The sequence below is a fragment of the Marmota marmota genome, unplaced genomic scaffold, assembly GCF_001458135.2.
Source record: "Marmota marmota marmota unplaced genomic scaffold, marMar, whole genome shotgun sequence".
NCBI lineage: Eukaryota > Metazoa > Chordata > Mammalia > Rodentia > Sciuridae > Marmota > Marmota marmota.
In genome coordinates, this window is record NW_025999968.1 from 27,331,213 (window position 1) to 27,358,415 (window position 27,203).

Sequence of the window (27,203 nt, forward strand, 5' to 3'; positions counted from 1 at the left end):
ATGGAATATATACATTGAAGGGTATGTGGAGACGTGAGTCCCTGGTACTAGTTGCCCAATGACTGGATCTGGCAGGGTATAATATGCATTCTAGAGGAAGAAAATACAGTCTCTGTGTTCCCAAAAGACCTCTTGAAAGATTAAGGAATGACTAGAAAGGAATACTATTAAGCATATAAAAAGAAGTAGAAGATTATGCATACTGATGTTGCGTCAAATGTTATTTGAGGGGCAATAAGTGGTACAATCTTGCTGGCAAATGTAATTCATACTGAGAGTGGTGGAAATCAAGTTCACAAGAGATTATTAAAGACTGATGCTGGATTGTACTGTTTTAGCAATTTTCTCTTTCACCAACCTTTTTTATTTTAGGAAAGGTTCAATTACTTATTAAATGGTAGGCACAATGGAACTGACCTTTGCAAAAAATGTTTATTTCTTTTAATTAATTTGGTCTTTTTTCCTTTTGTATATCATAACTGATAGTGTCTATTTTCTCACTAAACATTCAGAAATCTTAAATATCTTTAGGGTACAGGTGGCAGAATGGTGTGGAAAAAATATGAGAAAAATAACAACTTGTCTTTGTAAGTTTCTTGCTTCCAGGACTAGAATATCTCTGAAGCAAGTCTGCTTTCATGAACAGGGATTAGAGCAAACCTTTCATCTTCCAGAGGCAGAGAGGATGGGCTGCATCCTGTTCTTTCAGAGTCTTATTATTATTGGCATCTGTTGTGTTCTGGTCACTGGTTATATTTGATCAAATCTCCACCAAGAATCAGTAGTTTTTCAAGTAATTCTTCATTTTATTATCAACATTGCCACCTACCAATTAGACTCACTTATCAATATGATTTTTAAACCTAGCCTCCCTTTTTTATTATCCCTGGACCTCTAGCTGAAAGATCACAGTATGAAAAGGCCTTCATGCTTGTCTTCACATTTTCCCAAACTTCTTCTTAATACCATCCCTTGTGTGAATAAGATTGACGTTTGTCCAAAATCACTACAACAGATGGATACTGAAAAGCTTTCTAAATTTAGACGTGTTTGTTTGCTTTTTTTATTTGCCATATAAACAGAAAGGGAAAATATGAAAAAGAAATCTCATTTTACTAGCATCACAATATCCATTTTATTTCTACAAAGGACTATTTAATATCACCTCTTCTATGGACTGACTAGAGGAACTTGCTGTTTTAGTCAGCTTATTTGCTGCTGTGAGTAAAAGACCTGACCAAAACAGTTGTGGAGGAGCAAAAGGTTATTTGGGGGCTCACAGTTTTAGAGGTTTCAGACAGCCAGTTTCTGCGGGCTTGAGATGAGGCAGAACATCATGGTGGAAGAATGTGGTGGAGGGAAGCAGCTCACATGATGATCAAGAAGGAGAGAGAGAGAGAGAGAGAGAGAGAGAGAGAGAGAGAGAGAGAATCCATTCTCCATATACAAAATATATACCTGAAAGGCTCACCCCCAATAATCTACCTCCTCCAGCCATATCCTACTCCTTCAGTTACCTTTTTTGTAAATCCTGTCAAGGGATTAATCCACTGATTGGGTTAAGGCTTTCAAAACCCAATGATTTCTCCCCTAAACCTTCTTCCATTGTCTTACACATAAACTTTTGGGGAACACCTCATATCCAAACCACAACACTTGCTAACATTGCAAATGTTGCCTGACATATGCCATATTTACTTAGTTCCAAATCTGAGCTTAAATAGTCTAATAATTTAACTTATTGTCCTTTTGATAAGCATGTTGCCCTAATTCAGATTGACCGCAGTGACTTACCTTTTCCAAAGCCCAACAAAAAATGAATGTAGACCTCAAAATATAAGTCAGTTTCATCTTTCAACTCATCCTTATTGTTTAATAGAATCAGTAGTGATTTTGACAAAGAAAAGCCTATCTATTAAATTGCAGATGATATGGGTAAAGTGCAGTACATACTTCAACATCAATAATGGAAATATTATAATTTATAATATGAAAATATGATTTTGAAATGTGAGTGATGTTAACTATATTATGTCCAGAGTTCTCTAAAAGAATAAAGAAACTGATGAGGAGAACAGTAGATACCATAAAGCATGCTACATCATAAGATCAAGATTAGTGTGTGCTTCCTTCTACTTATTCATTTATTCAATATATGTAGTGGGAGGGAAGATCACATAAATGTGTTGAAGTTTGCTTCTTACAGACAGGTGTTCCAAAATCAAATCTGTCACTTTCTAGTTTTATAATCTTTTTCAGTTACTTAATATTTCTCTGCTTTAATTACCTTATCTGTAAGATGGCAATAATGGTTTTATCTTAATGTTACCATAAAACTTAAAGCAAATACTATAAAAATATGTAGGAATCTCCCATTACTGCCATTATGCTTTATGTTTTTACTCCATTAATATAAGTTTATCTAATCTCATCAATAATGTTCCTAGCTGCTGTGGTTTAGAAATAGTTTGGGCATACAAGGATATCTGTACTAGACTCTTGGTCCGCAGTGTAGTGATGTGGCCAGTGGTAATTTTTCTGTGTACCTAATTAGTGATATGTCATAAAGTGAGACCACCTCACATGCTTGACCCCTTCTCCATAGTAATTTCTCTTTGCAATTCTCCATCATACTGTGATGCATCCAAACAGATAAGGGCCACCTGATTTACTCTTTGAGTCTTTAAAACAATGAGCAAAAACCCCCTCCTAAATAAACCTCCAAAATACCAAGCCTAAAGTATCACATTATAGCAAAAGAAAGAAGACAAATACACTAACTGAAGCTGATACGTTTTTTCAGCCCATGTATTTCTGGACCTGTTTATTATTCCATTTGAGGTATTATGACATTGCAATCTACATTTTTACATGTCATCTTTCTGTCTATTCTTTCCCCTCACTTTTGTCTCCTTTATAGGATTCTATTCCTTCAATAAAATTGCACTCTTTCATTGTATAGTTATTGTGATGTAGGCTTTCTGAGGAATACAGTGATAAATAAATACCCAAGTCTCTCCATTCAAGAGGCAGTTTCTCTAGTGGTATATATATAAACAAAGATGAAAAACCAAGAGGCTGTGTAGAATGTTACAAAGAACAAATAAAAAGATAATGGGTCCATCCAGACATGTCAGATGAGATGAAAATATCAGTGATGAAGTGAGGAGGTTAGCAAAGAGTATGCAGGCATAGAAAGGATGGAAAAGCGTTTAGAGGCAAAGAGAAACTATTCTGAGTTTGAAGGACTAGAGGAGACTAAGCAGGGTTAAATTTTTGAATACTGTGTTGGTAGGCAAGTAGGAATAAAGGTGGCATAAAAAGGAGTCAAGTTTGCACAAGTCTGTAGGTGGCCAATCAGTTTCTTTTTCTTACCACTTTAAAGCATCAAGATTGTATTCTAAAAGCCATATGAAAACATTGAAGTGTTTTAAAAACCATCACTGTCTCTGACTTGAGTTACTGCAATCATTTACTACTTCACTTCATTGCTTTCTGTCAGGCCAGGATGATAAATTTAAAAATCCAAGCCTGGCCATATTGCTTTGCTGTTTAATAGTTTTCAGCTTATCTTCAGAGTCGAAAGCCTCTGCATTTTCCCTTGGAAACTCTGCATAATAAGCACATTGTCACACACTTTCCCATAACAACATGAGCCCCTTGAGGGGGATTTTCTAACCAGTGTATGGCTAGCATCCAGCTCCATGTCTGATACATGGTAGTTGATCAAATTTAATAATGTATTTAGCCAACAGGGATGATTAAAATTTGAATTAGAGATATGGATTAAATACCTTTGAGGCCTTTTCAAAGCCATAATTGCACAACTCAGACTGTTTATAACCAAAGTTTGGTCCCTTGGTCAGCAACAGCAACATTGCCTTGGAACTTGCTAGTAAGGTAAGTACTTGAACCTCACACCAGACCTACTTAATCAGAGACTCTGGGGAAGTTCCCAATAACTTGTGTTTTAATAGGCCCTCCAGTTGAATCTTATGCCTGCTAAGGTACCAGGCCACTTTCTATACCATTCATGTCTCTGTAAGGAGTGGGTTTGTTTTGGGACATTAATGGGTCACAGCAATAAAACTGTTGTACACTATTAAAAGGGCACTAAATTGTTTTTTCCTTCTTCTCCAATGTGTACCATATGAGGCATCTGCTGGTGCTAATTGGATTTGTCTTCTTTGAGTTCAGTAAGAAAGTTATTTTTATGTTTAAAATTTCCAGGTTGAGTTAATTTACTTGATTCATGATTTTTTTTATAAAACTTCAAGCTAAGTTCAACATCTGATAAAGATTCAGAACCTGTTGTCTTAACTGTTATTTATCAACTTAGCCATGCAAATGAACAAAAAAAAATTGTTATAGAGCAGTTTTAGAGCTATTAATTAGCAACAAAATCTAGATAAACAATTAGAAATGACAATTTGGGACCCAGAAAGTAGAAAAGAGTTCAATTTCACATATTGATTTAGGCATTCCTTTGATATCTAGATCAGTGAGTCAAACAGAACATAAACCAGAACAAGGATTTCATTTTTCTATAATCAGTTAGCAGGATTTCTGGGTTATGATTTCTGCCTTTGTTTGCTTTCTTTTCACTCATGAGCATGTTGTGACTTCTTATCCTCCTGATTGCATTATGAACATTGTTTAGAAAGATAAATGCACTAGTATCAAATTGAAAGGGTAGTGTCATTGAATACAATGGCCTACATCTTTAGTAGCAATTCCTGCTTCACAATGATGACAGAAAACAAATAATTTCAGCACTGAAAAGTCTTTGCAAAAGACTATAATCGATAAACCACTAACAGTTTCTGTCTGTATTGGTGTGAAAAGAAAAAGAAACAACTATAAAAATGTAGTTACTGTAATCTGCATATTCATATTCATATTTTTTAAAATATGCTAAATGTTGATGCTTTAAATTAGATTTAATTAAATTTTTGCTCATAAAAAAGGAATTATGAGATATAGTCATTCACACATCATCTGATTCTACAGAAAACATTTTGGACTTGGGGATACATGTGAATCTCCAGAAAATACAGTTGATCCTATATTTTCTACATAAATCAGTTAAAATTCAAAGAGGTATCCGATTTGCCAGAATTTTATTGAGGATTTTTGCATCTAGGTTCATTAGAGATATTGGTCTGTAGTTTTCTTTCTTTGAAGTGTCTTTGTCTGGCTTAGGTATCAGGGTGATGTTGGCCTCGTAGAATGAATTTGGAAGTTCTCCCTCTTTTTCTATTTCCTGAAGTAGCTTGAAAAGTATTGGTATTAGTTCCTCTTTAAAGGTTTTGTAAAACTCTGCTGTATACCCATCCGGTCCTGGGCTTTTCTTAGTTGGTAGTCTTTTGATGGTTTCTTCTATTTCCTCAATTGATATTGGTCTGTTTAGGTTGTCTATATCCTCCTGACTCAATCTGGGCAGATCATATGACTTAAGAAATTTATCTATGCCTTCACTATCTTCTAATTTATTGGAGTATAAGGATTCAAAATAGTTTTTGATTATCTTCTGTATTTCTGAAGTGTCTGTTGTGATATTGCCTTTTTCATCCCGTATGCTAGTAATTTGAGTTCTCTCTCTTCTTCTCTTCGCTAGCATCGCTAAGGGTCTGTCGATTTTGTTTATTTTTTCAAAGAACCAACTTTTAGTTTTGTCAATTTTTTCAATTGTTTCTTTTGTTTCGATTTCATTAATTTCAGCTCTGATTTTAATTATTTCTTGCCTTCTACTTCTTTTGCTGTTGTTTTGCTCTTCTTTTTCAAGGATTTTGAGATGAAGTATGAGATCATTTATTTGTTGGTTTTTTCTTTTTTTAAGGAATGAACTCCAAGCAATGAATTTTCCTCTTAGAACTGCTTTCAATGTGTCCCATAGATTCCGATATGTTGTGTCTGTGTTTTCATTTATCTCTAAGAATTTTTTAATTTCCTCCTTGATGTCTTCTATAACCCATTGATCATTCAGTAACCTATTGTTCATTCTCCAAGTGATGTATGCTTTTTCCTTCCTTCTTTTATCGTTGATTTTCAGTTTCATTCCATTATGATCAGATAAGATGCATGGTATTATCTCTACTCCTTTATATTGTCTAAGAGTTGCCCTGTGACATAATATATGATCTATTTTTGAGAAGGATCCATGTGCTGCTGAGAAAAAAGTGTAACTGCTTGATGTTGGGTGGTATACTCTATATATGTCAATTAGGTCTAGGTTATTAATAGTGTTATTGAGTTCTATAGTTTCCTTATTCAACTTTTGTTTGGAAGATCTGTCCAGTGGCGAGAGAGGTGTGTTGAAGTCTCCCATGATTATGGTATGGTGGTCTATTAGACTCTTGAACTTGAGAAGAGTTTGTTTGACGAACATAGCTGCACCATTGTTTGGGGCATAAATATTTATGATTGTTATGTCTTGTTGGTGTATGGTTCCCTTAAGCAGTATGTAGTGTCCCTCTTTATCCCTTTTGATTAACTTTGGCTTGAAATCTATTTTATTTGATATGAGTATGGACACTCCTGCTTGTTTCCGAAGTCCATATGAGTGATATGATTTTTCCCAACCTTTCACCTTCAGCCTATGTATGTCTTTTCCTATCAAATGCGTCTCCTGTAGGCAGCATATTGTTGGGTCTTGTTTTGTGATCCATTCTACTAGCCTGTGTCTCTTAATTGGTGAGTTTAAGCCATTAACATTTAGGGTTATTATTGAGATATGGGTTGTTCTTCCAGCCATATTTGTTTATTTCTGTTACTAAACATGGTTTGTTTTCCTCTTTGATTATTTTCCCCCCCTTTACTGTCCTACCTCCCACTGTTGGTTTTCATTGTTATTTTCCATTTCCTCTTCCTGTAATGCTTTGGCGAGGATGTTTTGAAGAGATGGTTTTCTAGCTGCGAATTCTTTAAACTTTTGTTTATCGTGGAAGGTTTTAATTTCATCTTCCATCCTGAAGCTTAATTTCGCTGGATACACAATTCTTGGTTGGAACCCATTTTCTTTCAGTGTTTGAAATATGTTATTCCAGGATCTTCTAGCTTTCAGAGTCTGTGTTGAAAGATCAGCTGTTATCCTGATTGGCTTACCCCTAAATGTAATCTGCTTCCTTTCTCTTGTAGCTTTTAAAATTCTCTCCTTATTCTGTATGTTGGGCATCTTCATTATAATGTGTCTAGGTGTGGATCTCTTATGATTTTGCACATTCGGCGTCCTGTAGGCTTCTAGGATTTGGGATTCTGTCTCATTCTTCAAGTCTGGGAAGTTTTCTCGTATTATTTCATTGAATAGACTGCTCATTCCTTTGGTTTGGAGCTCTGTACCTTCCTGTATCCCAATGACTCTTAAGTTTGGTCTCTTAATGTTATCCCATATTTCTTGGATGTTCTGCTCATGGTTTCTTAACAGTCTTGCTGAGCTGTCTATGTTCTTTTCCAGTTGAAATACTTTGTCTTCATTGTCTGATGTTCTATCTTCTAAGTGTTCTACTCTGCTGGTAGTATTCTCCATTGAGTTTTTAAGTTGGTTTATTGCTTCCTGCATTTCTAGGATTTCTGTTTGTTTGTTTTTTATAACCTCTATCTCCCTGTATAGTTGATCCTTTGCTTCCTGGATTTGTTTGCGTAATTCGTTGTCGAAGTGATCTTTCATTGTCTGATTTTGCTGTTTAATGTCTTCCTTGAGACTCCAGATCATCTGAAGCATGTATATCCTGAATTCTTTATCTGACATTCCATCTGCTGCAGATATTACCTCTTCTAACGTTGAGTTGACCTGCATTGCTTGTGGTCCTTTCTTTCCTTGTCTCTTCATACTGTTTGCATTTCTTTCTGCTTGGTGAAACTGTTGTGTTATTGAATTTTCCCCCTATATATTTATATTGCTCTTGTATAGTTGCAAAGTCTCCCTCGCGGGCGCGGGCGGCAGCTCTGCCCCTCTGCAGGCCGCTGGGCCTGTTCTGCCGGTGGGTCGCAGGTCCGCCTACCTTGCAGGCGCGTGGGGCGGCTCTTCACTAAATCTAAATTTAGTGTTTTTAAAGAAAATATTTATGAACATGAATATGTATATATGTGTATAACACATTTAGGTAACATTTAAGACCCTGTAGATAACAGAGAAAAATTGGGAGGTCATTTTAAAACTGTTTGATGATTTGATAATTGCCTTACACATTTCAGCTATTTTAGTTGGATTTAGAAATTCTATTTTTTAAAATCTTTACTTGAGGTACATGTTAAAGAGAAGGGAAATACTGTAGCTTAGAATATCTCATACTCCATTTCTCTATGTAGCAAAGAAGCCAGTTCATTACATGTAATACCAAACATTCATTAAAGAAAATACAGATGAACTCAAATGCTTTTCTTTATATTTAGCAGGGTAGTATAATTAATTCAGTATACAGTTATAAAGTCCTTGGTCCCAGTTACTATTCATGGGATTAGGTTATAACAGAAATAAAATAAAGAAAAATTCTTGCTCAAACAGAGCCTGCATTTTAGTAGAGGAATTTAGCTAATAGATAATACATTAGGAGAATGTATAGCACATAATATGCATGAAGATACTAACCTTTCATGCAAGAAAAGACTTTAAATAACATGAAGGTAAAATTTCAGCTTTTTTGCTGTATCTCAAATAACATTCCATTCTTCACACTTTATCCAGTTTTAAATCTTTTGTGGCTCTAATCCATATGCACATATAAAATAAGACAGAATTGGCTCTAAATTAGATAAATAAAGGTTATATTAAGGCAAACGATGAAAAATTAAGATGTACAGGATTAGTGGAGCGTATATTTAAAATAGAAAGGTCAAGAGGATACTTGGAAACGTAAAGAATGTGCGAGAGGAAGCCATATGTATTTATTGGCTAAATAAACTGTTAAGTGCAAAAACAAAAATGCCCCCCAGAAAGAGAGGACCTGGTATGTTCAAAGGGGAGAGAAGGGGCTACTTTAAAAAAGAAGAATCTAGAGGTAGTATAGAAGATGAGATCAAAGAGGCTTCAACCCATTACTGCCTTTCACATTTCTCTCCTGTACTCTTCTTTTCCCTTGAATTAATTGTATATAACTATTTGTTATGTCTACAGTACTGTTGGGATTGATTGCTGAGAGACGGAAGAAAATCAGATATAATATAGGAGGATAGGGCTTTACTGAGAATTGCTTATGATTCAGTGGTGATAGGCTGAACAGATAGCAACTACACCCCTCCTGGTGTTTTAGTGGTGAGTGGCTGGATGCGTGACATGTATCCTTTCCACAATGCCCTCAGGTCTGCACCAGTCACTGCTGAGTGAGGGGTTTTATATGTTAGACTCCAGAAACAGTGATGTCCTCAGCATTAGCTTGCTTATTTTGCTTGTATGAGCAGCACCCCAAGGAGCAACTATTATGGAGTATGTACAAAAAGCAACTTTCCAAAGACAACTTTAGCTTGTCCTGATTCCTAGTGTGTATGAGAGAAAGTCACTGACCTTCAAGATAGCATTTTTCTAGTCATTCTGGCCTAGATGCTCTCGTTGTTCTATTGGGTTGGCTAGACTTTTGGGAACTGAGAGGGAAATTTCAGGAACATGGTTTTTCACTACCCTCCTTTCCTTTAAGGGTGATGCAACATTATATTAACTCATGATCTTAGTGGTCATACCTCTCATTTATAAGGTAGGTAGGCATGGTGACCTAAGACTTACAGAGCAGATAGAAGTAGGCATGGCTCCAGCAAATTCCCCATGTTCTGCAAACTTTCAGACTTGGCCCAGAAGAACCCCTAGAGTTGTTTTCTATTTAGACCACATCATATTATTTCTACCTAATTTTATTCCAGTATAGAATCCCTAGACCAGTCTTTAAAATTCCATGGGATACCAGATATTAAATTAAAATTTTAATCTATGCATATAGCTTCCCATGATAAACTGCTGATTAATCTTTTTTAAAAAGTGTTGGTAGTTGTGAATTGATGGTAAAATTCAGCTGATATCTGCCAATATAAGTCGCAGGAAATAAGGTACATTGTCTGAAATTCAGCTAACCTCTGTCCTGATTTTTTTTTAAAACTTAAATCCAGCTACTTATTTTTGGATGTATGTGGCCAGAGCTCATGACCTTAGTAGTAGATGTAATTATAGGTTTTAGGATCACAAGTACCTATATTTGGATTAAACTTTTGCCTTATAACTTTGTGAAAGTTGGATAATCTCTGTATATTATAGTTGTTGAATTGGGATAATGCTATCAAATTCATGGAGTTCATAAAAAATTAAAATGGAGTGATATATAATAATGCTATATACCTTTATTGTTTATGATAAAGATTAAAAGAAAAATACATTTAAGTACTCACCACAACATAGTGTGGTAAGCATTTTGAAAATGCTGGCATGATAATTAATAAAATGCTGTTTGCCAAATGCTGAATTTCTTTTAACATATTAGATATGCATTTTAATTAGTAAACATATACACATGCTTTTCAGAAACGTAGACTTCCTTTTATGTTCTTTTTAATTTAAACAAGTTAATTTCCTCTCACAACATCCTGGCCTTTGGATTATACCATGAGTTTGCAGAGGAGCAGTTGGCTGAGAATTAGAGTGGCTCAACTGCACAGAGTAGAGGTTGTAACGAGTCTGAATACTAGTGAACATTCACACTTTGGGAGTGTCAGGGGTTCTAGTTTTCCCAAAAAATTATTGCACTGTTAATAACAGTGAATAAATACCACTCAATAGGAATTTAAGAATTTTTAAGGCACCTTCACTTTTGCCTTTATTTATTTCTGACAGAAACTCTGATTCTCAGTGTTCAAGTGTTTTCAGTTTCTCAGTTCTTAAGTGAATGGCCCCAAACTGAACAACAGCAAGTTTAGCTAACATAACTAATACCTGCTAATTCCCAGTCTGAGGGACTTTATACCACAGTATTTCCACTTCCCTGTGAAAGATGATCGCTGGCTTCATATATGAACAGGTATTGTAGATTTCATTTATCCATGGAAAACAATCTAAGGAAGGTAAATCTTAACCAACTGATAAATTTTATTAGTCATCTCCAAAAGATATTGGTATGCATACACTGTAATTCTTAGGTTAAATTTGAATTAATGGACGATAATAAGAATACACTAAATTAAATAGTTGGAGGCATAGAAATCCTTTAAAGGTTTGTTAAAATTGATGGTATTGTGTTTTAGTCAGCTTTATCACTGCTGTGATTAAAGCACTCAACCAGAACAATTATAGATGAGGAAAAGTTTATTTAGGGCTTACAGTTTCAGAGGTCTCAGTCCATAGAAAACCAGCTCCATTCCTTGGGGGCTTGAGGTGAGGCAGAATATCATGGTGGAAGAATGTGGTGGCGGGGGAAACAGCTCACATCATGATCTGAAGGCAGAGAGATAGACTCCACTTGCCAGATACAAATGTATACCCCAAAGACATGCCCCTAATTCTCACCTACTCTAGCCACACCTTATCACTTTAGTTACCATTCAGTTAATCCTTATTTGGGGATTAATTTACTGATTGGGTTAAGACTCTTACAACCAATCATTTCTTCTCTGAGCCTTCTTGCATTATCTCATGTGTGAGCTTTTGAGAAACACATCACATCCAAACTATAACATTTCTAATATTTACTTGAAAAATACATAATATAGTATATATGTTTACATATAGTTTTACATAAATGCATACTGAGATGAAAATAAGTTATAAATAGCATTGCCCCTTTATAAAGGATTTTCCAACTCTTATTAATTTTGCTAGAGTTACAAGTTTGAACTTGGAATTTTAAGTATAGACTTTCTCTACAGAAATATATTCAGAAATTTTTACTTAGGGTAAAAGATTGTCTTAATCAAGAAAGACATGAATATGTGTGTTAATATGTATGTGTATGAATACATACGTCAGAAAGATGAGGAAATAGTAAAATGATTTAAGGTAATTGAAAAGTGATGTTCAGAGAAATTAGGCATGAATTGGTCCAGGTACAGAGGAACCAGGAAACAAATGGTGCAATTGGTTAGTGCTATAGGACAGGAGAATTTGCAGATGTAGACTGAGGGAAGAAGAAAACTTTTTTTGCCAGCTTACGAGAGGCAGGGAAGAAAAACAATAGAACAAAGAAATGAAAGTAAAAAGAAATAGGAAGGAGAAAAGAGTTTGGTTGGAAGCAGTGACTTCTGAGGGACTTTTCCCATCTATACTATAACTGCAGCAAGCAGATGGCTGCTCCTGGGCAGTGGTTGCCTACTTCCATGCAGATATTTTGCTTTTCTTCCCCTTTGCAAATGCCTTAGTTAAACTTACAATTGTTTTAAAATAGAAAGATCAAGTTTGGGTGTACATGTTTGAATCAATTATGAAAGATAACTGTTCTTAGAATTTATCAGAAAATACTCTAAGTAAGAATGCACATAAAAAGTATAAATAAATACAGTTCAGATTAAACCATAAACGGCACATAAACAACTCATTGATTCAATCACAAGTTAGCCTACTGAAAATATTAATTGCAATGGCTTTTAATGAAACATGGTCATCAGAGCTTGTGTACTCTCTATTAGAAAGGAATGAAGAGAATATAAACACTAAGTACACTATGTACATTTTTATCTTTTTTAATGTTTTTTATTGTATGAATCACAACTCAGATATCTGTAAGCTGACCTAAAATGGAGCAAAGCCATTCAATAAATCAATTCTTTAAGCAGCAAATCTTTAAAGATACTCATCAACAAGAATTCCATCAAATAACCTTTGAAAGAATAAAGTGCATAATGAGAATTAAAAGTTTCAGCAATACCCATTAGGGTATTCTACTGCACCATTGATTTCACTAGTATCAATTGCTTTCAGTTAGCTGAACTCTTGAGTGTTTATTGGGAAGGACTAATAAACCACAATCAATTTTCTTTTTAACCTCACAAGGGTAGCTTTAATACATTAAATGCTTTTCTCTGCTTTCCATTTGAGACACATAACTAATAGGAATATCTTGAATAGTAACTTTTATAAGTCTCTTCTCTAAAAACTGAAAATAAAGGAAAACACATGAATTTAATTGGCCTGTGATTCAAATATTGATACTTTATCCCCCACTTTAGATCTTCAGGATTCTTGTGAAGCTATTAGCATGTGACTTCCTTTTGTTTGAGGTTCAAAGAAACAAAGCTATTAAAGGCATTTTGTGTTGTCAGATAATAAATGCAAATTGCTTCAGTTATACTGAGGTGCTAATATTTATAGTGGCTAAAGAATAGATGGCTAGGTAGTAGATAGATAGATGAATGGCTCATATCCCAAGACCAATGCTCTTAGATGCTTGTTAATTTCAGAGGAAAGTTGTTTTAAACTAATGATCTGAACTCTTAACATTTTTGTTTAAGGGGGCCCTGTCAATACATCAAAAAACAGGTATATTGTCTGTATTTAAAGTTAAAATATATTTATTAAATGGAATAAAATGTTAGACTAAAATTTATAAGAGTGGTGTTTAGAGATTATAAAATTATCAGAGTTTGCATCTTGATTTTCAATTCAGATTTACTCTAAGATAAATCCTTAAGAATTAAACATAAAACTTAAAACAGAAAATACTGCAGAGATTTAGAATATAATTAATCAAACATTTGATTTTGTCCTGAAGGATATAGTTTGTTTCAAAAACTTGATAACACGAGTTTAATTATTTTTTGGTTTCCAATACAAATGGTAGTATCTTGTTGAATTGGAGTCATTTTTCAAATTTACCTGGAAATATTTCTATTAAAGGCAATTTTGAAGAATATTAACATTATTTCTACATTACAGGTGTAATTACAAAATAAAACACTTTCTATTATTAATTTTAAAACAGAAAATACTGACTTACTGCCATCAAACAAAAACCTGTGAAAATTCCAGTCAAAATCTGAGCAGCCACCTTCTGTTAAGGGAGACATAAAATTGATACATCATTGTTAGAATTTAGGGTGGATAGATTTTCATTCATAACTATCAGAGTTTAGATATTTCATATTGCAAATAGGCATCCCATGAATCTATTAAAATCCTGGTTTACACTGGAGTTGCTTACTAAAATGTCTGAACTTTGTGAATTAATTCAAAATTTTGTACTCCTTGGACCTAGAATCTGTCTGGTGGATAGTAAAATCCTGTAAATGCGCTTGGCTTGGACTTTTAAAACAGTCATTATCAGTGATTATTTTATAATACTCTGATTGTGTGTGGTGTGGATTTGTACATTTACAATGATATGTAACAAATTAGGACAAAAATAATGTAATATTATAATACAGTATGATTCTCAACCTGGAAAAATCTCAATGGGACACATTCATTTATGTGCCAGAAATTATTAACAACTGGTTCCCTGCTTACCTCTTCTCTCAGACTGCTTGGTTTTATGTCCTTTCAGTGAAAGATATGTATAAAATATATGTATATATTCATGTATTTTATGTACATATGTATGTATATATGCATATATATTTATGTACATATGTATATTTAGATTTAAATATATCTTTAAATTATATGTATATTTGTATATATACATACATATATACATACAAATATACATATAATTTAAAGATATATTTAAATTAAGCAATATAACATCAAATGTAGATTTCAACATGGAAGCATATTAAATGTATCATTGATGTATTATTATGTGTGAACTAAGCTCTCATTAATTATCAGCAAGAATTGATACAAGTTTTTGTAATCTTGAGATATAATCAAATGAAGCTGATATCAATATGTTCACAACTAATCCCAAAGAAAACTTTCAAGGACAATAAACACCACCAGGACAAGGATTACTACTGAGAATTTACTCATTGAAATTGAGAGACTTCATCTACTTTCCATAAATAAATATCACAGTGGTGACTAACAGAAATGTAAATTTCTATCCATGCTGAATAATACGCTTTTAGGAAAACTGTCAATTGGTAAAAAGTAAAGCAGTTCATTTAAAGTGAATTTAGTCTATGAGCTGATAACTTTAGGGAAGTTGTCAACAATTTCTTCAAAGATGAATTTATTAGTCTTTAGTCCTCTCTTAAGCTTTCTTGTCCTCTGAAGCCACACAGACTGCTTCTGCCTTTAGGGAAGAAAATTAGGATGGTTACAGAATCTTGAGTGCTTCAAGAAATGGCCACTATAATAAACATATGCCCATGGTCAGCCCTTCCTGTAGTGGATGCAAAAGACTGAATCATAGTTGTGATAACATAATGACTCTGCCTTATATTGTTTCAGGTCATGCCCTGCATGTGTTCCCTTTTAATTCATGCAGGCCAGCAATCCATGAGCCACTGTGGCATCACAGGGCTTTGCTGAGTTTGTTGAGGAGGGGCAGATGGTAATAGTAACTAATGGTGCATTTACTCTAATAGAGCTGAATATTTAATCTACCCTCAATCCATTTGACTGAAACATGCATTCAGATAAGCCATTTAATCCTGTGTGTGTGTGTGTGTGAGAGAGAGAGAGAGAGAGAGAATGCACTGTTTGTAGATTTAAAAAAAATGCACAAAAATATTTCACAGCAAATATCTCTGCTTTCTTACTCGTTTACCTTCTTTCCTCAGCCTACACACAATAGACCCATGAACGTTTTCCCTGACTATTACTTGATGTGGAAAATTAAAATCATAGATTTTCTTCCATATTGCTTCCAAGGCAGTAATACCTCTGGTCTTAAAAACTGTCTCAGAGGACATGCTGGTAATATTAGTTTGGTAAGTTAATATAGTCCTCAGCATGTAAATTTTTGAAGGCAAAGCATCTGAAACAATGCAATTTGCATCTTCAAACCAGGAGTGGATGGCTTTTTTTTTTCATATTTTATGCCTGGATTTAAACAAATGAACAAACTGTAACCACTATAAACCATTTGTGATAATTTAATAAAACATTTATATTTTATATGAACAAACAGAATATATATAACATATGAACACAATTCACCCAGGTGCATATTATATTTTAATGTATATTAAAATACATGGATGTTTTCATTCATTCTGTAAAATCTGACACCTACTTATTGTGAAAGTAATAGACCACCAATTTTTTCAGAGGACCCTTGACAGAATTAATATGCACACAGCTACTTGTAAAGGAAAGATACAGGAGATTGAAAGGTTTGCTAGCAAAGAGTTTCTAAAAATATTTGGAAGTGTCTCAAACAGGGATGGAAACAGAAAAATCTCATAGAAGAGGTGGCATTGGAGCTGAGGATTTAAATAGTACCTAACAGAACTACAAATGGTCAAATAAAAGATTATAGGTGGTCAAGTTACAAAAGACTGGAACATTTATGACACTTTCAGTAACTATAATTGATTAGCTGTCACTGAAGCTGGAAAGAAAGTTTCAATATGATCTAAATTTTGGACTCGATTCTGTGGTCATAGAGGAAGGAGAAAATTTATTCAATGAGGACATTTAGGTAATTAGCTTTTTAAAATTATTATTATTTTAGAAAGATATTTTGACCTAGAGAAAAACTAAGAACCTACAGGCAGAAAGAATAGTTAGAAAGTTATTTTGACAGCTCAGAAAATAGACAATGAAAGAAGTCTATGGGGTGAAGGAGAGTCTAGTGCAAGAGGGGAAGATGCTGAAAACACTGAGGTGTGAAAGGATAGCAGATGTCAGTTTGCTTTTACTAGCAAGTAGACATGCTCCACACACACATGCCGTATGACTGCACACATGCAGTGAAGAAATTTGAGCACAAATTGGTTTTTGTTTCATTTTGCCTTACATATAGTCAGGCTGTTTGTTTTAATGGTGAGTTCAACCAAATAATAAATATTTACTATAAGTTATCTGGGTGCAAAGATCCATTCTAGAAGCTGAGAATCAGAAACTTAGAATTCCCTGCCAATACAGAATTTACATCCTAGTAGGATGTCATTGACATTGCTTCACTTTAAGCCTAGAAGATAAATCGATGGAGGAAATTTAATTTAGAAGACTTTGGTCTGTAATAACAAATAGAATCTACTTTAATAGGGCTTTTCCCTAAGAGGGTAATGATTTCTTTGTAACTAACTATAAATAAATAGTATCCCATATCTGCAGAAAAGACCTGCAGAAGCAAAACTCTTAAAGTTTTGACATGATAGGAACAGAAATAATAACACTATTAAATTATTTTTCTAACCAAAAATCACCTTTGAAAACTTGTTATAAATGAGAATTGTAAAGAAAATTTTATTAGACACTCCCCCATAATCCAGGTTGAAAGTCATGTAGAAAACAAATCATCTGCATCTGTACGTTCTATTGTAAAGATTCTAAATAAGATGACTTGCATTAAAAATATACAACAAGGACTGAGGATGTGGCTCAAGCGGTAGCGCGCTCGCCTGGCATGCATGCGGCCCGGGTTCGATCCTCAACACCACATACAAACAAAGATGTTGTGTCCGCCGAAAACTAAAAAAATAAATATTAAAAAATTTTCTCTCTCTCTCTCTCTCTCTCTCTCTCTCTCTCTCTCTCTCTCTCTCCTCTAGCTCTCTCTCTCTCTCTCTTTAAAAAAAAAAATATATATATATATAAAAATATATACAACAAGGGCTGGGGTTGTGGGTCAGCAGTAGAGCGCTCGCCTAGCATGTGTGAGGTTCTGGGTTTGATCTTCAGAACCACATAAAGATAAATAAAATAAAGGCATAAAAATAGTTTAAAAAATATACAACCAAACTTCTAAACTCCTTGTCCTACATGAGTACACTATGCCTAAAGCAATTTGTATATACCTAGGTTAGATAAATCTACATATGCATATATAGATATATACAAGTTCTCTTTCTAGATCCTAGAAGTTTTTTATTGGATTTCTTTTTTTTTCAAGTACATCAAATACAAACGAAAAAAATCATTTTTACAGACCTCAGGCCAGTGACCCAGGTGAAAAGAGAAATGAAACAAAGCTTCCTTGATGGAAGAATAAGAGCTTTCTCATCATTCTTGGTCAAGCTTTGAGCCATTTATAAAAAGTGATTTATTTTTTTGAGAAAGAAAGCATCCAAATTACTCAGTGGAGAAGAGATAGTTGGAGAAGTAGAATTTGGGGAGACAGACATCCAGGTACATGGCCTTTTGAATCATTACATACGACATGTCTAGATGCTAAGAAATTTAAAGGAAATTTTAAAGGGCATATAGAATTCCTGAAGGTACCTCTTATTTCTCAATTGTTTTCACTGGTAAAATATATCTTTTCAAATCACATCATGGGGGCTTTCATATACCTTGAAGCTAAGTGAGAAATTTTACAACAAACTGTCATCAAGTACTTCTGTAAACACAACAAATAGCCTATATGTCTCTACTCGGTTTGAACTGCTTACTACCTGGATTTTTGAATCTTGAGTAATTAATGGATTTGTTCATAATTCTTTCTCATCCCCTGTTCTCTCTTCAACAAGTTCCAAATATGCTCCTGATCTATGAAGATTATCTACTTCACTGCCACTTTCATTCCCATGTTTTCAGGTGAGTCCTCTGTCAATATTTAATCTAGCAGGTTTTACACATGTACAAATGAAGTAAACCCTGAAATGACCCCTACCTGGGGGATCAATTGTGCAGGATAAGATGTCAAAATAGTAAAGCTTATAAGATGCTCAAGTTAAAAAAAAATCTTGGAATGGTACTTTGTATTTCATACATATTAATTACATAATATAAAACATAGCTTTGTGTAATTGGTATACAGAGGGATTTTTCAAATATTCGTATACAATAGAGTGTGAGATCAATACATAAAATTGAATGGTGTTTCATTGATGCCCCTCCAGCTTTGTCTTTGGTCTCTTTTTATATCAATGTTTAAATACGTTTTCTCCAAGTAAGTTTCAAAGGGAAACATGAAGAATGAGCACAAACTTTTTTGTGTATTATCAAATAGATTTTCAGATTAGTTTTGGATGAATGCTTTTTAACACGAATACTATATTTAGGTGCTCAGTACAAAAGGTCATTCCATAAGCAATGCCTGACACAACGATTTGTCTTAGTTTTAGAGAATTCAGAATTCTATTGCTATCTGAAATGACTTAATTTTGACTGGCAATTCTACTATTAGACAAAAGGAAATTATACCCTTCTCACAATATCTTTAAGAGGCTAAAATTCGTCACAGCCATGTTGTGTTTAATTTTATTTAAGGCCTGAATAGTTTAAATGAAACCATTAATTATCATTTTAGTTAGCATCTATTTAGATCTTGTGCATATTTTTATAATTCATGCAATGCCAATAATAACCAATAAGAAACCTAAATTAGCATCACAGTGTTTTCATTTAATTTTTAAAAAGGTTTAACTAACAAAAGAAATGATAGCAATTTCTTCAATTCTGAAATAAATTTTGTAAGGATAAAAGTAAAATAAAGTTACCATGTGATTTTTGAATGAAAATAAATGATACCAGTTGAATTTTTTCATAATAGGAGTTATGCGTTCTATATGTCACCATATCATTTAATGTGTCTGAGATAACTTCCCATCTGATTTTGAAGAGGCTGAATCTCAAAGTGCTTTTTAAGTCAAAGAACAAAAATAAAATGCAAGCTTCTTGAATCAAAAAGAACAGGACTACAAAATTTGTGGCCTGATATTGGACTGGCTATTTAGAATTAGACTGTGATAATCTTCAGTTCACACATATCCAAGCCTCGTTCAAGTCTTACTTGACAATCTTAACTGAGTAATGGAGTAGTCATAGATACAAGCTGTTTTTGTATAGATAATGTTATTTATGTATGTTTTCCTTGTGTTTAAACAAAGTGCCTTGTTTTGTATATAGCTGATGCCTTACTATAATAAACAGTTGATGAATTTTTGTTTCATCAAGAAATAATTTAAATTACAATTAATTTAGGATAAAATCACAAAAGACTGTCATCTTTTTAAATAAATTCATAATAGTGGCAATGACTGGGAAGTCTTAACTCAATGTTTATAGGAACTTTTCCACTGTAGGTATGTGCATGTGTGTGTGTGTGTGTGTGTGTGCACGCACACATGCAATAACACGTAAAAAGTTTTACTTATTTGTTCCATGTTATAAAGTTCAATCTAAAATGTTATTCTCATAACACTTATTTCAGAAAATAATTTAAAGAGATAGATAAAATTCTTAAAAATAATAGTAAATGTTTCTTATTACGTTAATAATGTTAAGGTTGATAAAACTTAAAAAACAAATAACCAGCCACTGACAGAGACAAATACTCTGATTTACAGGACTGATGATTACATTCAAATTTAAATCTATATAATTCTTTTAAAACTTGTGTCTTTTAAAAAATCAAGGTTTAATCCTCTATTTCCTCTTTCTGATAATAATTATATCTACTTTTCCCAGGGGTTTAGGCAGTGCTAATTGACTCTTTTTCCCCCATCAGATATATTATGAATATTCATGCTAAAATGAGAACTATTAAAACAAAGCATGAATTATTTACTGCTGCCCAGAGATGTATTAACTTCATGGAATATTACTAATTCACAAAGGCTTTGAACATCTACCTAAGGTCAGTTGCACATTCATAATACATGATTCTAAAAATAATGTTCCCCAAAGTGTGCAATTTTCACTTGAAAAAGTCAATACAAATCTACTATAATGAACAGTAAGATTGAATCTGGGTCAAAAAATGTATTTCTATTTTCTCTGTAAGATAGGAATGAAATGGTAGCTTAGAGACACACCTCTGTAGAATGGAAACAACATCCCTGATCCAGGGACAGTGTCCTCACACATGGATATTTTACAGCAACTGTGAAAGGTTGGGATTATGTTTTGTGCTGATATGCTAATAGCACTAATGTCACATCATAAAGGGGTTCAGAAACTCCAGCAGTGTAAGGTTAGAGAACTTTGCACAATGCAATAGAGGAAATATCTTCTCTTGGTTCTCAACCAATTCAGAAAGTTGTAATTGTGCCAGAAATCTTTCCTTCCCTTTAGAGTTACTGTAGTGCACTGGGAAAGAACACAGATCCAAGGCAGACTGTCTCATCGTGTTTGCAAATTAATGAGTGTCTCTGAATTCTCACTTCCATTCATTATATACTTACATCCTAGTAATGATGACTGTATGAAATGAATTAATGCATATTAATCACTTAATGTTGCTCCTTGTGGGCTAGTATGAATTTAAGGAATTAAACACTGGGATCATATAATCAATCTGATGTTTAGACAATCTGATAATTTAGGGAAGCTACTTAATCTCTCTTCATCTCAGTTTCCTCAGCTATATGGAATATGGACTGAGTGAGTAGTTTGCTGCTGTGTTTTAAGGGAGTGGATACATGTGAAGTGTTCAGCACAGTGAATAGCATACCATGGCATACAGTCCAGGTTATTTTTTGAGGGTATTATATGACTGAGCTGACAGTCAGCATTTCAGCTTTAGGAGGAAGAAAGTAGTTATTCTATCTGATGAATTAGGAATGACTACTTGAATAAGGAAAACACAATGAATAAATAGGATGAATACTGGAAAATTCACATTAAAATTAAAGTACCATTTATTCCAACTTACCGGACACAAATCTGTATCTTCAGTCTTTAAGAGGAAGTAAGAAAAAAAACCTGGTGACTATTTTTTATAGTCTTTTATAGAATTTTTAAGAACAGCATAAGACAAATTGGCTATTTTCAATTTTATTAAAGAAATAAAAGGAAAAGTTTATTAAAAGCATTTTTGTGTCAGTATTATCAAATTAACTGAAGGCATATATTTGGAATTTCTAGGAATAAGACATAAAATCCAATTAATTTATCCAGTCACATAAAACTATGTAATGTCTATCTATATAATTACCAGGTACTTTAAAAAATTTTTCAGTATATATCACAGAACTAAATAGATAAAAATATTTGCCATAATAGATTTTTCTAGAAGAGTATAATAATAAAATAATTAAATATAAGTTAGACAAACAATTTGTTAGAGAAAAATATAAGGAGGAAAGCTGATAAGATGTGGTTTTAACAGAGGGGTCTGCAATTTTATTTTATTTTATTTTATTTTATTTATTTATTTTCTTCAATTTTAAATAGCGGTGCTGGAAGGGCCTTGCAGAGAAGGTTCCCAGACACATGAAGGATGTAAAGGAAGATCTGTAAATCTCCAAGAAGTGTGTTCCAGAAAGGGAGTACTGCAGATGCCAAGCCTTCAGGGCAGTGTGGGTCTGATTGTTGAGAAGGATGACCAATTCTGGAAAACAACTTGAGTCTGCAGCCTTTGTAGGGGTCCCCAACCTGCCAATCTTTGTTGTCTGCCCCATTTAATTGAGAGCCAACCACTGGTTTTGAAAGTGTTTCTCTGGAAATTCCAGTAAGCCATAGGGACCGGTTAAGATAACATGAGTCTCACCCCGGGGTCCCTGCCATAACCAGCCCAGGGAAAACTGTTGTTTTTCTCATTTCCCTATAAGCATACTAAAGTCCTAATACCACCCCCACCTCCAATCATTTTGTTCAGGAGCCTCTCATATTATTTATAGAATCTTCCTTTTCTCACAGAGAAAATATTGCCTCTTAAAGAAGGGAAGCAAGCAAGAAAAGGAAAAAAGAAATAGCTAGTAAGTGCCACAGGAATGAATTTGTTTGAAAGCTGTTTCAGCTTGGTATTAATGTAGTGATATAAGGATTATTTATTATAGTCTTATGTGGCCTTATCATAAGGAAAGAAGAGGGAGATGAACATTTTATCTTAGATAGCATAAAATAGCTCACGAAACTGCAGAGCAATAGAGAATTGTTATCAGTGGTAGGAGCCTGCCTTCTGGGTAAAATGCCTTATTAAGAAATCCTCCTGATATTATTATAATTAACATCCCATTTAATAGGTTCCAAAATTCTCTTTACCAAGTATATTAAATGACCTGCATAATATGGAACTTTCAAACATGTTTCTTTGACTAAAGAAAAAGTCCAAGTAGAAAAATAATGGTTAGTTAAATGTTTTTGAAATGATAGAAATAAAATAAAAACCCCCAAATGTGGCTGTCAGTAGGTGGTAAAATTTGGAATGATTTTTTTCCTGTGTGATTTTATGCTTGTGGAATTTCTCCAAAGTGAATGATAAAAAAAAGTACAAAAGCAAATAATTTAAAGGCCTTTATGTCAGAGATGTAGAATAGATAAGTAAGTTTAAATCTAAACAAAATATAATAAAGCAAAACAAAGCTGTCAATATTGTTCTATTCCAAATGGCATTCAGGGCATTTTTTGTGAAAAGAATTTGGAAACTACAACTTTTTACAAAAATAGGGATAATAATACTTGTGGTAACAACAGCAATCCCATGAGTCACCTGACTCCAGCTGAATGATTTGAAAAGGAGCTCAAGCAATGCCAGCCTGGTGCAGTTTGGGATCAGTTCAGGAACCATTGTTATCACTGCAACAACCAGATGTCACTGCAGACTGTGAAAATGTCAGAGAAAAAGAAGCAAATCTAAGTAGTGGTAGAAATGAAATCACACCCTTCAAATATATTCTTTCCCACCCCGAAGATTGTCAATTTGAAATCCCTTTTGTTCATTTTTAGCATTTACTCTGACTGCAATCTATGGTCTAAAAATATTTCCATTTATCTCGACCTGGTGTCACAACTCCTCCACGAGCTCATTAAGTTCTGAGGGGTCTGACCAAAGCAAGGTAACTTCAGTCTGATTTAAAAAAAAAAAAAAAAAAGAAGAAGAAGAAGCAAGAAACCTCCTAAGGGTACTGAGGGTTTGGCAGGGGGGGAGGGTACGGGGTGGGTTGATGGGGAATGTTATTAAGTTGCAGCACCATCCGTAGCATATCATTTTCTGGATAGATAGATAGAATAATGCATGTACTGATCTCAGCTCTGTAGGAATAAGATACTTCTAGTGCAATCTGTTTTTCACCACCACTACAAACAAGCCTACCGAGGGCTTTTTCATTAAAAGTAAAAGCCAACCATCTCTAAACTTAAGCTTGAAATTTGAGAGTACAATCTTCTAAAATCGGACACTTTATAATAGGGGAGTGGAATCCTCTTTCTGGGACTAGTTTTCTATCCACTCTGGCTGGAGGGTATTTAAGTTTTCACAGTGAAATACTGTGACCTGAAAAGAGAATTCTATTCTTCAAAAAAAAAAAAAAAAGAGCTTCATCACATATACTTATGGTACATTATTATTTTAGGACTAAAACCAATCACATATAATTAATTCAATTTTAACTATAATTTAGACATAAACATAATCATAATATCCCTATGCATCACATCTGTTGATTTATCTTATTATGAGAACTCCAATCATATTTTGGTGGTGCTAAAAAGGTCATAAACCATAACTGTGAAGTGAATGCAAAATAAAACCGGAGGACTGGTGAAAGAGGAAATTAATATAGTAAATTGAGGCAATTAAAGGGTTCATAGAAGGTGGAGATATAGAAATCGGAAAGAAAATGATTCATTTCCTCCCATGAAACCACTTATTCATAATTTCATCTGAAATTGATTAATTGTAGATGCCTTTTTTTGCAAAAGCAATTCTCTCACAGGACACTTCAGAACAGTAATTTTAGAGAGAAAAAAATATTGAAAAAACATTGGATTTAGGGTCTCAGTTGTTTTATGCTGGTGGTGAGTTCTTAGGCCATTCTTCTCAGGACTTCTGCTTGCAAGATGAAATAAGAATACCACCATGTTAACATGAACACATGCAAATGGTAAACTGTTGACATGTTAAAAATATAAGGTCTGGACCACCATATGCAAGCTCTCAACCCACTGGCAAAAGTATGTGTATTTTAGTGCTCATGGGCAGGGTCACATGATGTATAACTTGCAGATGTTGGCATGTCACTCAAATTCTGGAGACCTCAACCCCCCCAGGAAGCTGTTTGTCCTTGTGTTATTTCCCAAGGTTAGAGCATTTTCTCTTACTATTGTCTTAATTCCTTGCTGTATACTTTTTTTTTTCTTTTTTTAGAAAGCAAGGATTTTCTGTAGCAACTAAGAAAGTTAAGTATGAGTTTATAATTAAGTGCGCTGGCCAGCTTAGGTTCAATAAAACAAAAGAATCTGAATTAGGAGAAAGAAATTATTTCTTTCTTATAATTAGGAACCTACTCCCCAGAAAGGAGAGCAGAATGGGAATGAATATTTCTGATTCCTCACTTTTTCCATCCTCCTTACCTCTTTTACTGTATAAATTAACAGATTTGCATACATAAAATATACCTCAAAAACTCAATAAGAGCATGGTTTAAAAATATGCAGCTAATTATATGAGAATGTTCATCTCTTTTCCCTATAAGGCAAATGAATATTTATCAAGTTAAATTCCAAGATACTTATTATCTCGCTTGCATTTTGAATATAATTACATTGGAAGGCAATTGTTCTGATGGGTGTAGGCAGAGATTAAAAGATTTGTATGCACTTTTTAAAAATGCAAAATAATCATAGTTGCTTTATCATTAATGGAGTAGTTCAATCCTTCTCTTCAGCTGAAAAATAAGTTAGCACTAAAACATAGTAGCTATAAAGATATTATACTCAATGAAGATGATAGAATGAAATGCAATTATTTTTTGAGGAGCTATTTAATCTGCTATTTTTAACCTCAAATTTAAAAACAACTGTCCTTTAATTATTCTAATATGTAATTTAGATAAATATTATAAAAGTGAACAAAATTTATGAAATTTCAAATAGTCAAGATTGTCTTTAAAGAAATTTAATCATGACAGAAAAGTAAAGTCAGAATGTCATGTATTTATGTGCGTATAATTTCTGTGCCTCTCACACTAAAAGTAAACAGCATCACAATACAGTTAGCCATGTGCAACTTATTTCCCCATCTAATTTTAAGCTTTTAGAAATTATTATTTATTATTGTATTGATTTGAAGCTTCTATCAGCCTTACATTGGTATCTAATGCATGTGTCAAATCCCAAAAGTTGGGGAAAAATAAAGAGGATGAAAATTTGAAAAAATTAACAAGATATACAGGAGAATGGATTTAATTATACTAGAGAGCAAATAGCTGGTCTATTATGTATGCTTTGTTATATATAAAATCAATCTCTTTTTTTCCTATTTTTATTTTCTCGTATACCTGCCTATTGTAGCAAATTTTGCTGTCATCTTTCCAGATTAAACTTACGTGTAAATGATAAAAGAAGAATGCTTAACTCCAAGCATCATAAATTTACACTTTAATAATTGTAAGGAGTAAAGCTAAAATGTTGGGCACTGATATTTGATAGGAATTCACCGACCAACTGCCACTGAAATATGAAAGTGTTCAAAGTCTCAGAAAGACTGAATAAATTTCAACTGAGATTAACTCTGGAGAACTTTATGGTCAGATAGGAATAGAAATACATTACTGCTTAGAAATGAGTTACACATTCTTATAAAAATAGTATATGTACATGTGGTTTGGTTTGAGCTACAGGGAAAAGAAAACAATCTTTTGGACTCTGGAGCCCTTTTATGAAATTTCTAATTAATTTTGATAAATCCCTTTTAATATGGCAAGGAGTTCCACTTGGGTTTATCAATTTAAGAGTTATACTTGTACTCAGTGGACTAGAATCTGCCCTAAGCTAGTTATGCACAACACCTGCTAGAGCTAATAGAAGTTCCACATGAGTAGCTGATTTTTGCCATAGAGTCATGTGGAATTAACTAATAATGAAATTTGGCTGACACTATCTCAATTTTTTTCCATTTAAAGAGCACTTATTACCTTGCATTGCCCCCTACATAATTAACTATTTTTAATATACACTCTGTACATTTCAGATATGTCATCACTTTTTCTCTGGTATTATGTAATCAGGCAAATAAAATTTAAGGTTTTATTTCCTAATTTTAATTACAAATGAGCAGCAGCACATTAATATTAATTTACACAGAGTGTAGGCTTAAGAAAACTTGGACATAGGTAGTATACTACTTCTGCAAAATTCTTATAAAATATGAAAGACAATGATTTTCTGTCTGGAAAAGGGACATAGTTATTGATTTAATAATAAAATTACCAAAATATTGGTAAAAATTTGATAAAAGGAGGGTAAGCCTGCCTGCCCTGCCTGAATTTAGTCACCCACTGTGCTGCTCTCCTTTTGAGGT

At 33.6% G+C, this 27,203-nt stretch overlaps 1 long non-coding RNA gene across 1 annotated transcript in view; it reads left to right on the forward strand.

The window, feature by feature from the left end:
• The window catches only part of LOC107136395, a 52,946-nt gene extending 30,310 nt beyond the window's left edge, over positions 1-22,636 (forward strand). The window contains exons 5-7 of the long non-coding RNA XR_001502687.2: positions 18,487-18,553; positions 20,469-20,597; positions 22,158-22,636. This is a non-coding gene — a long non-coding RNA (uncharacterized LOC107136395). The remainder of the gene's footprint in view (positions 1-18,486; positions 18,554-20,468; positions 20,598-22,157) is intronic.
• Positions 22,637-27,203: the final 4,567 nt, after the last annotated feature.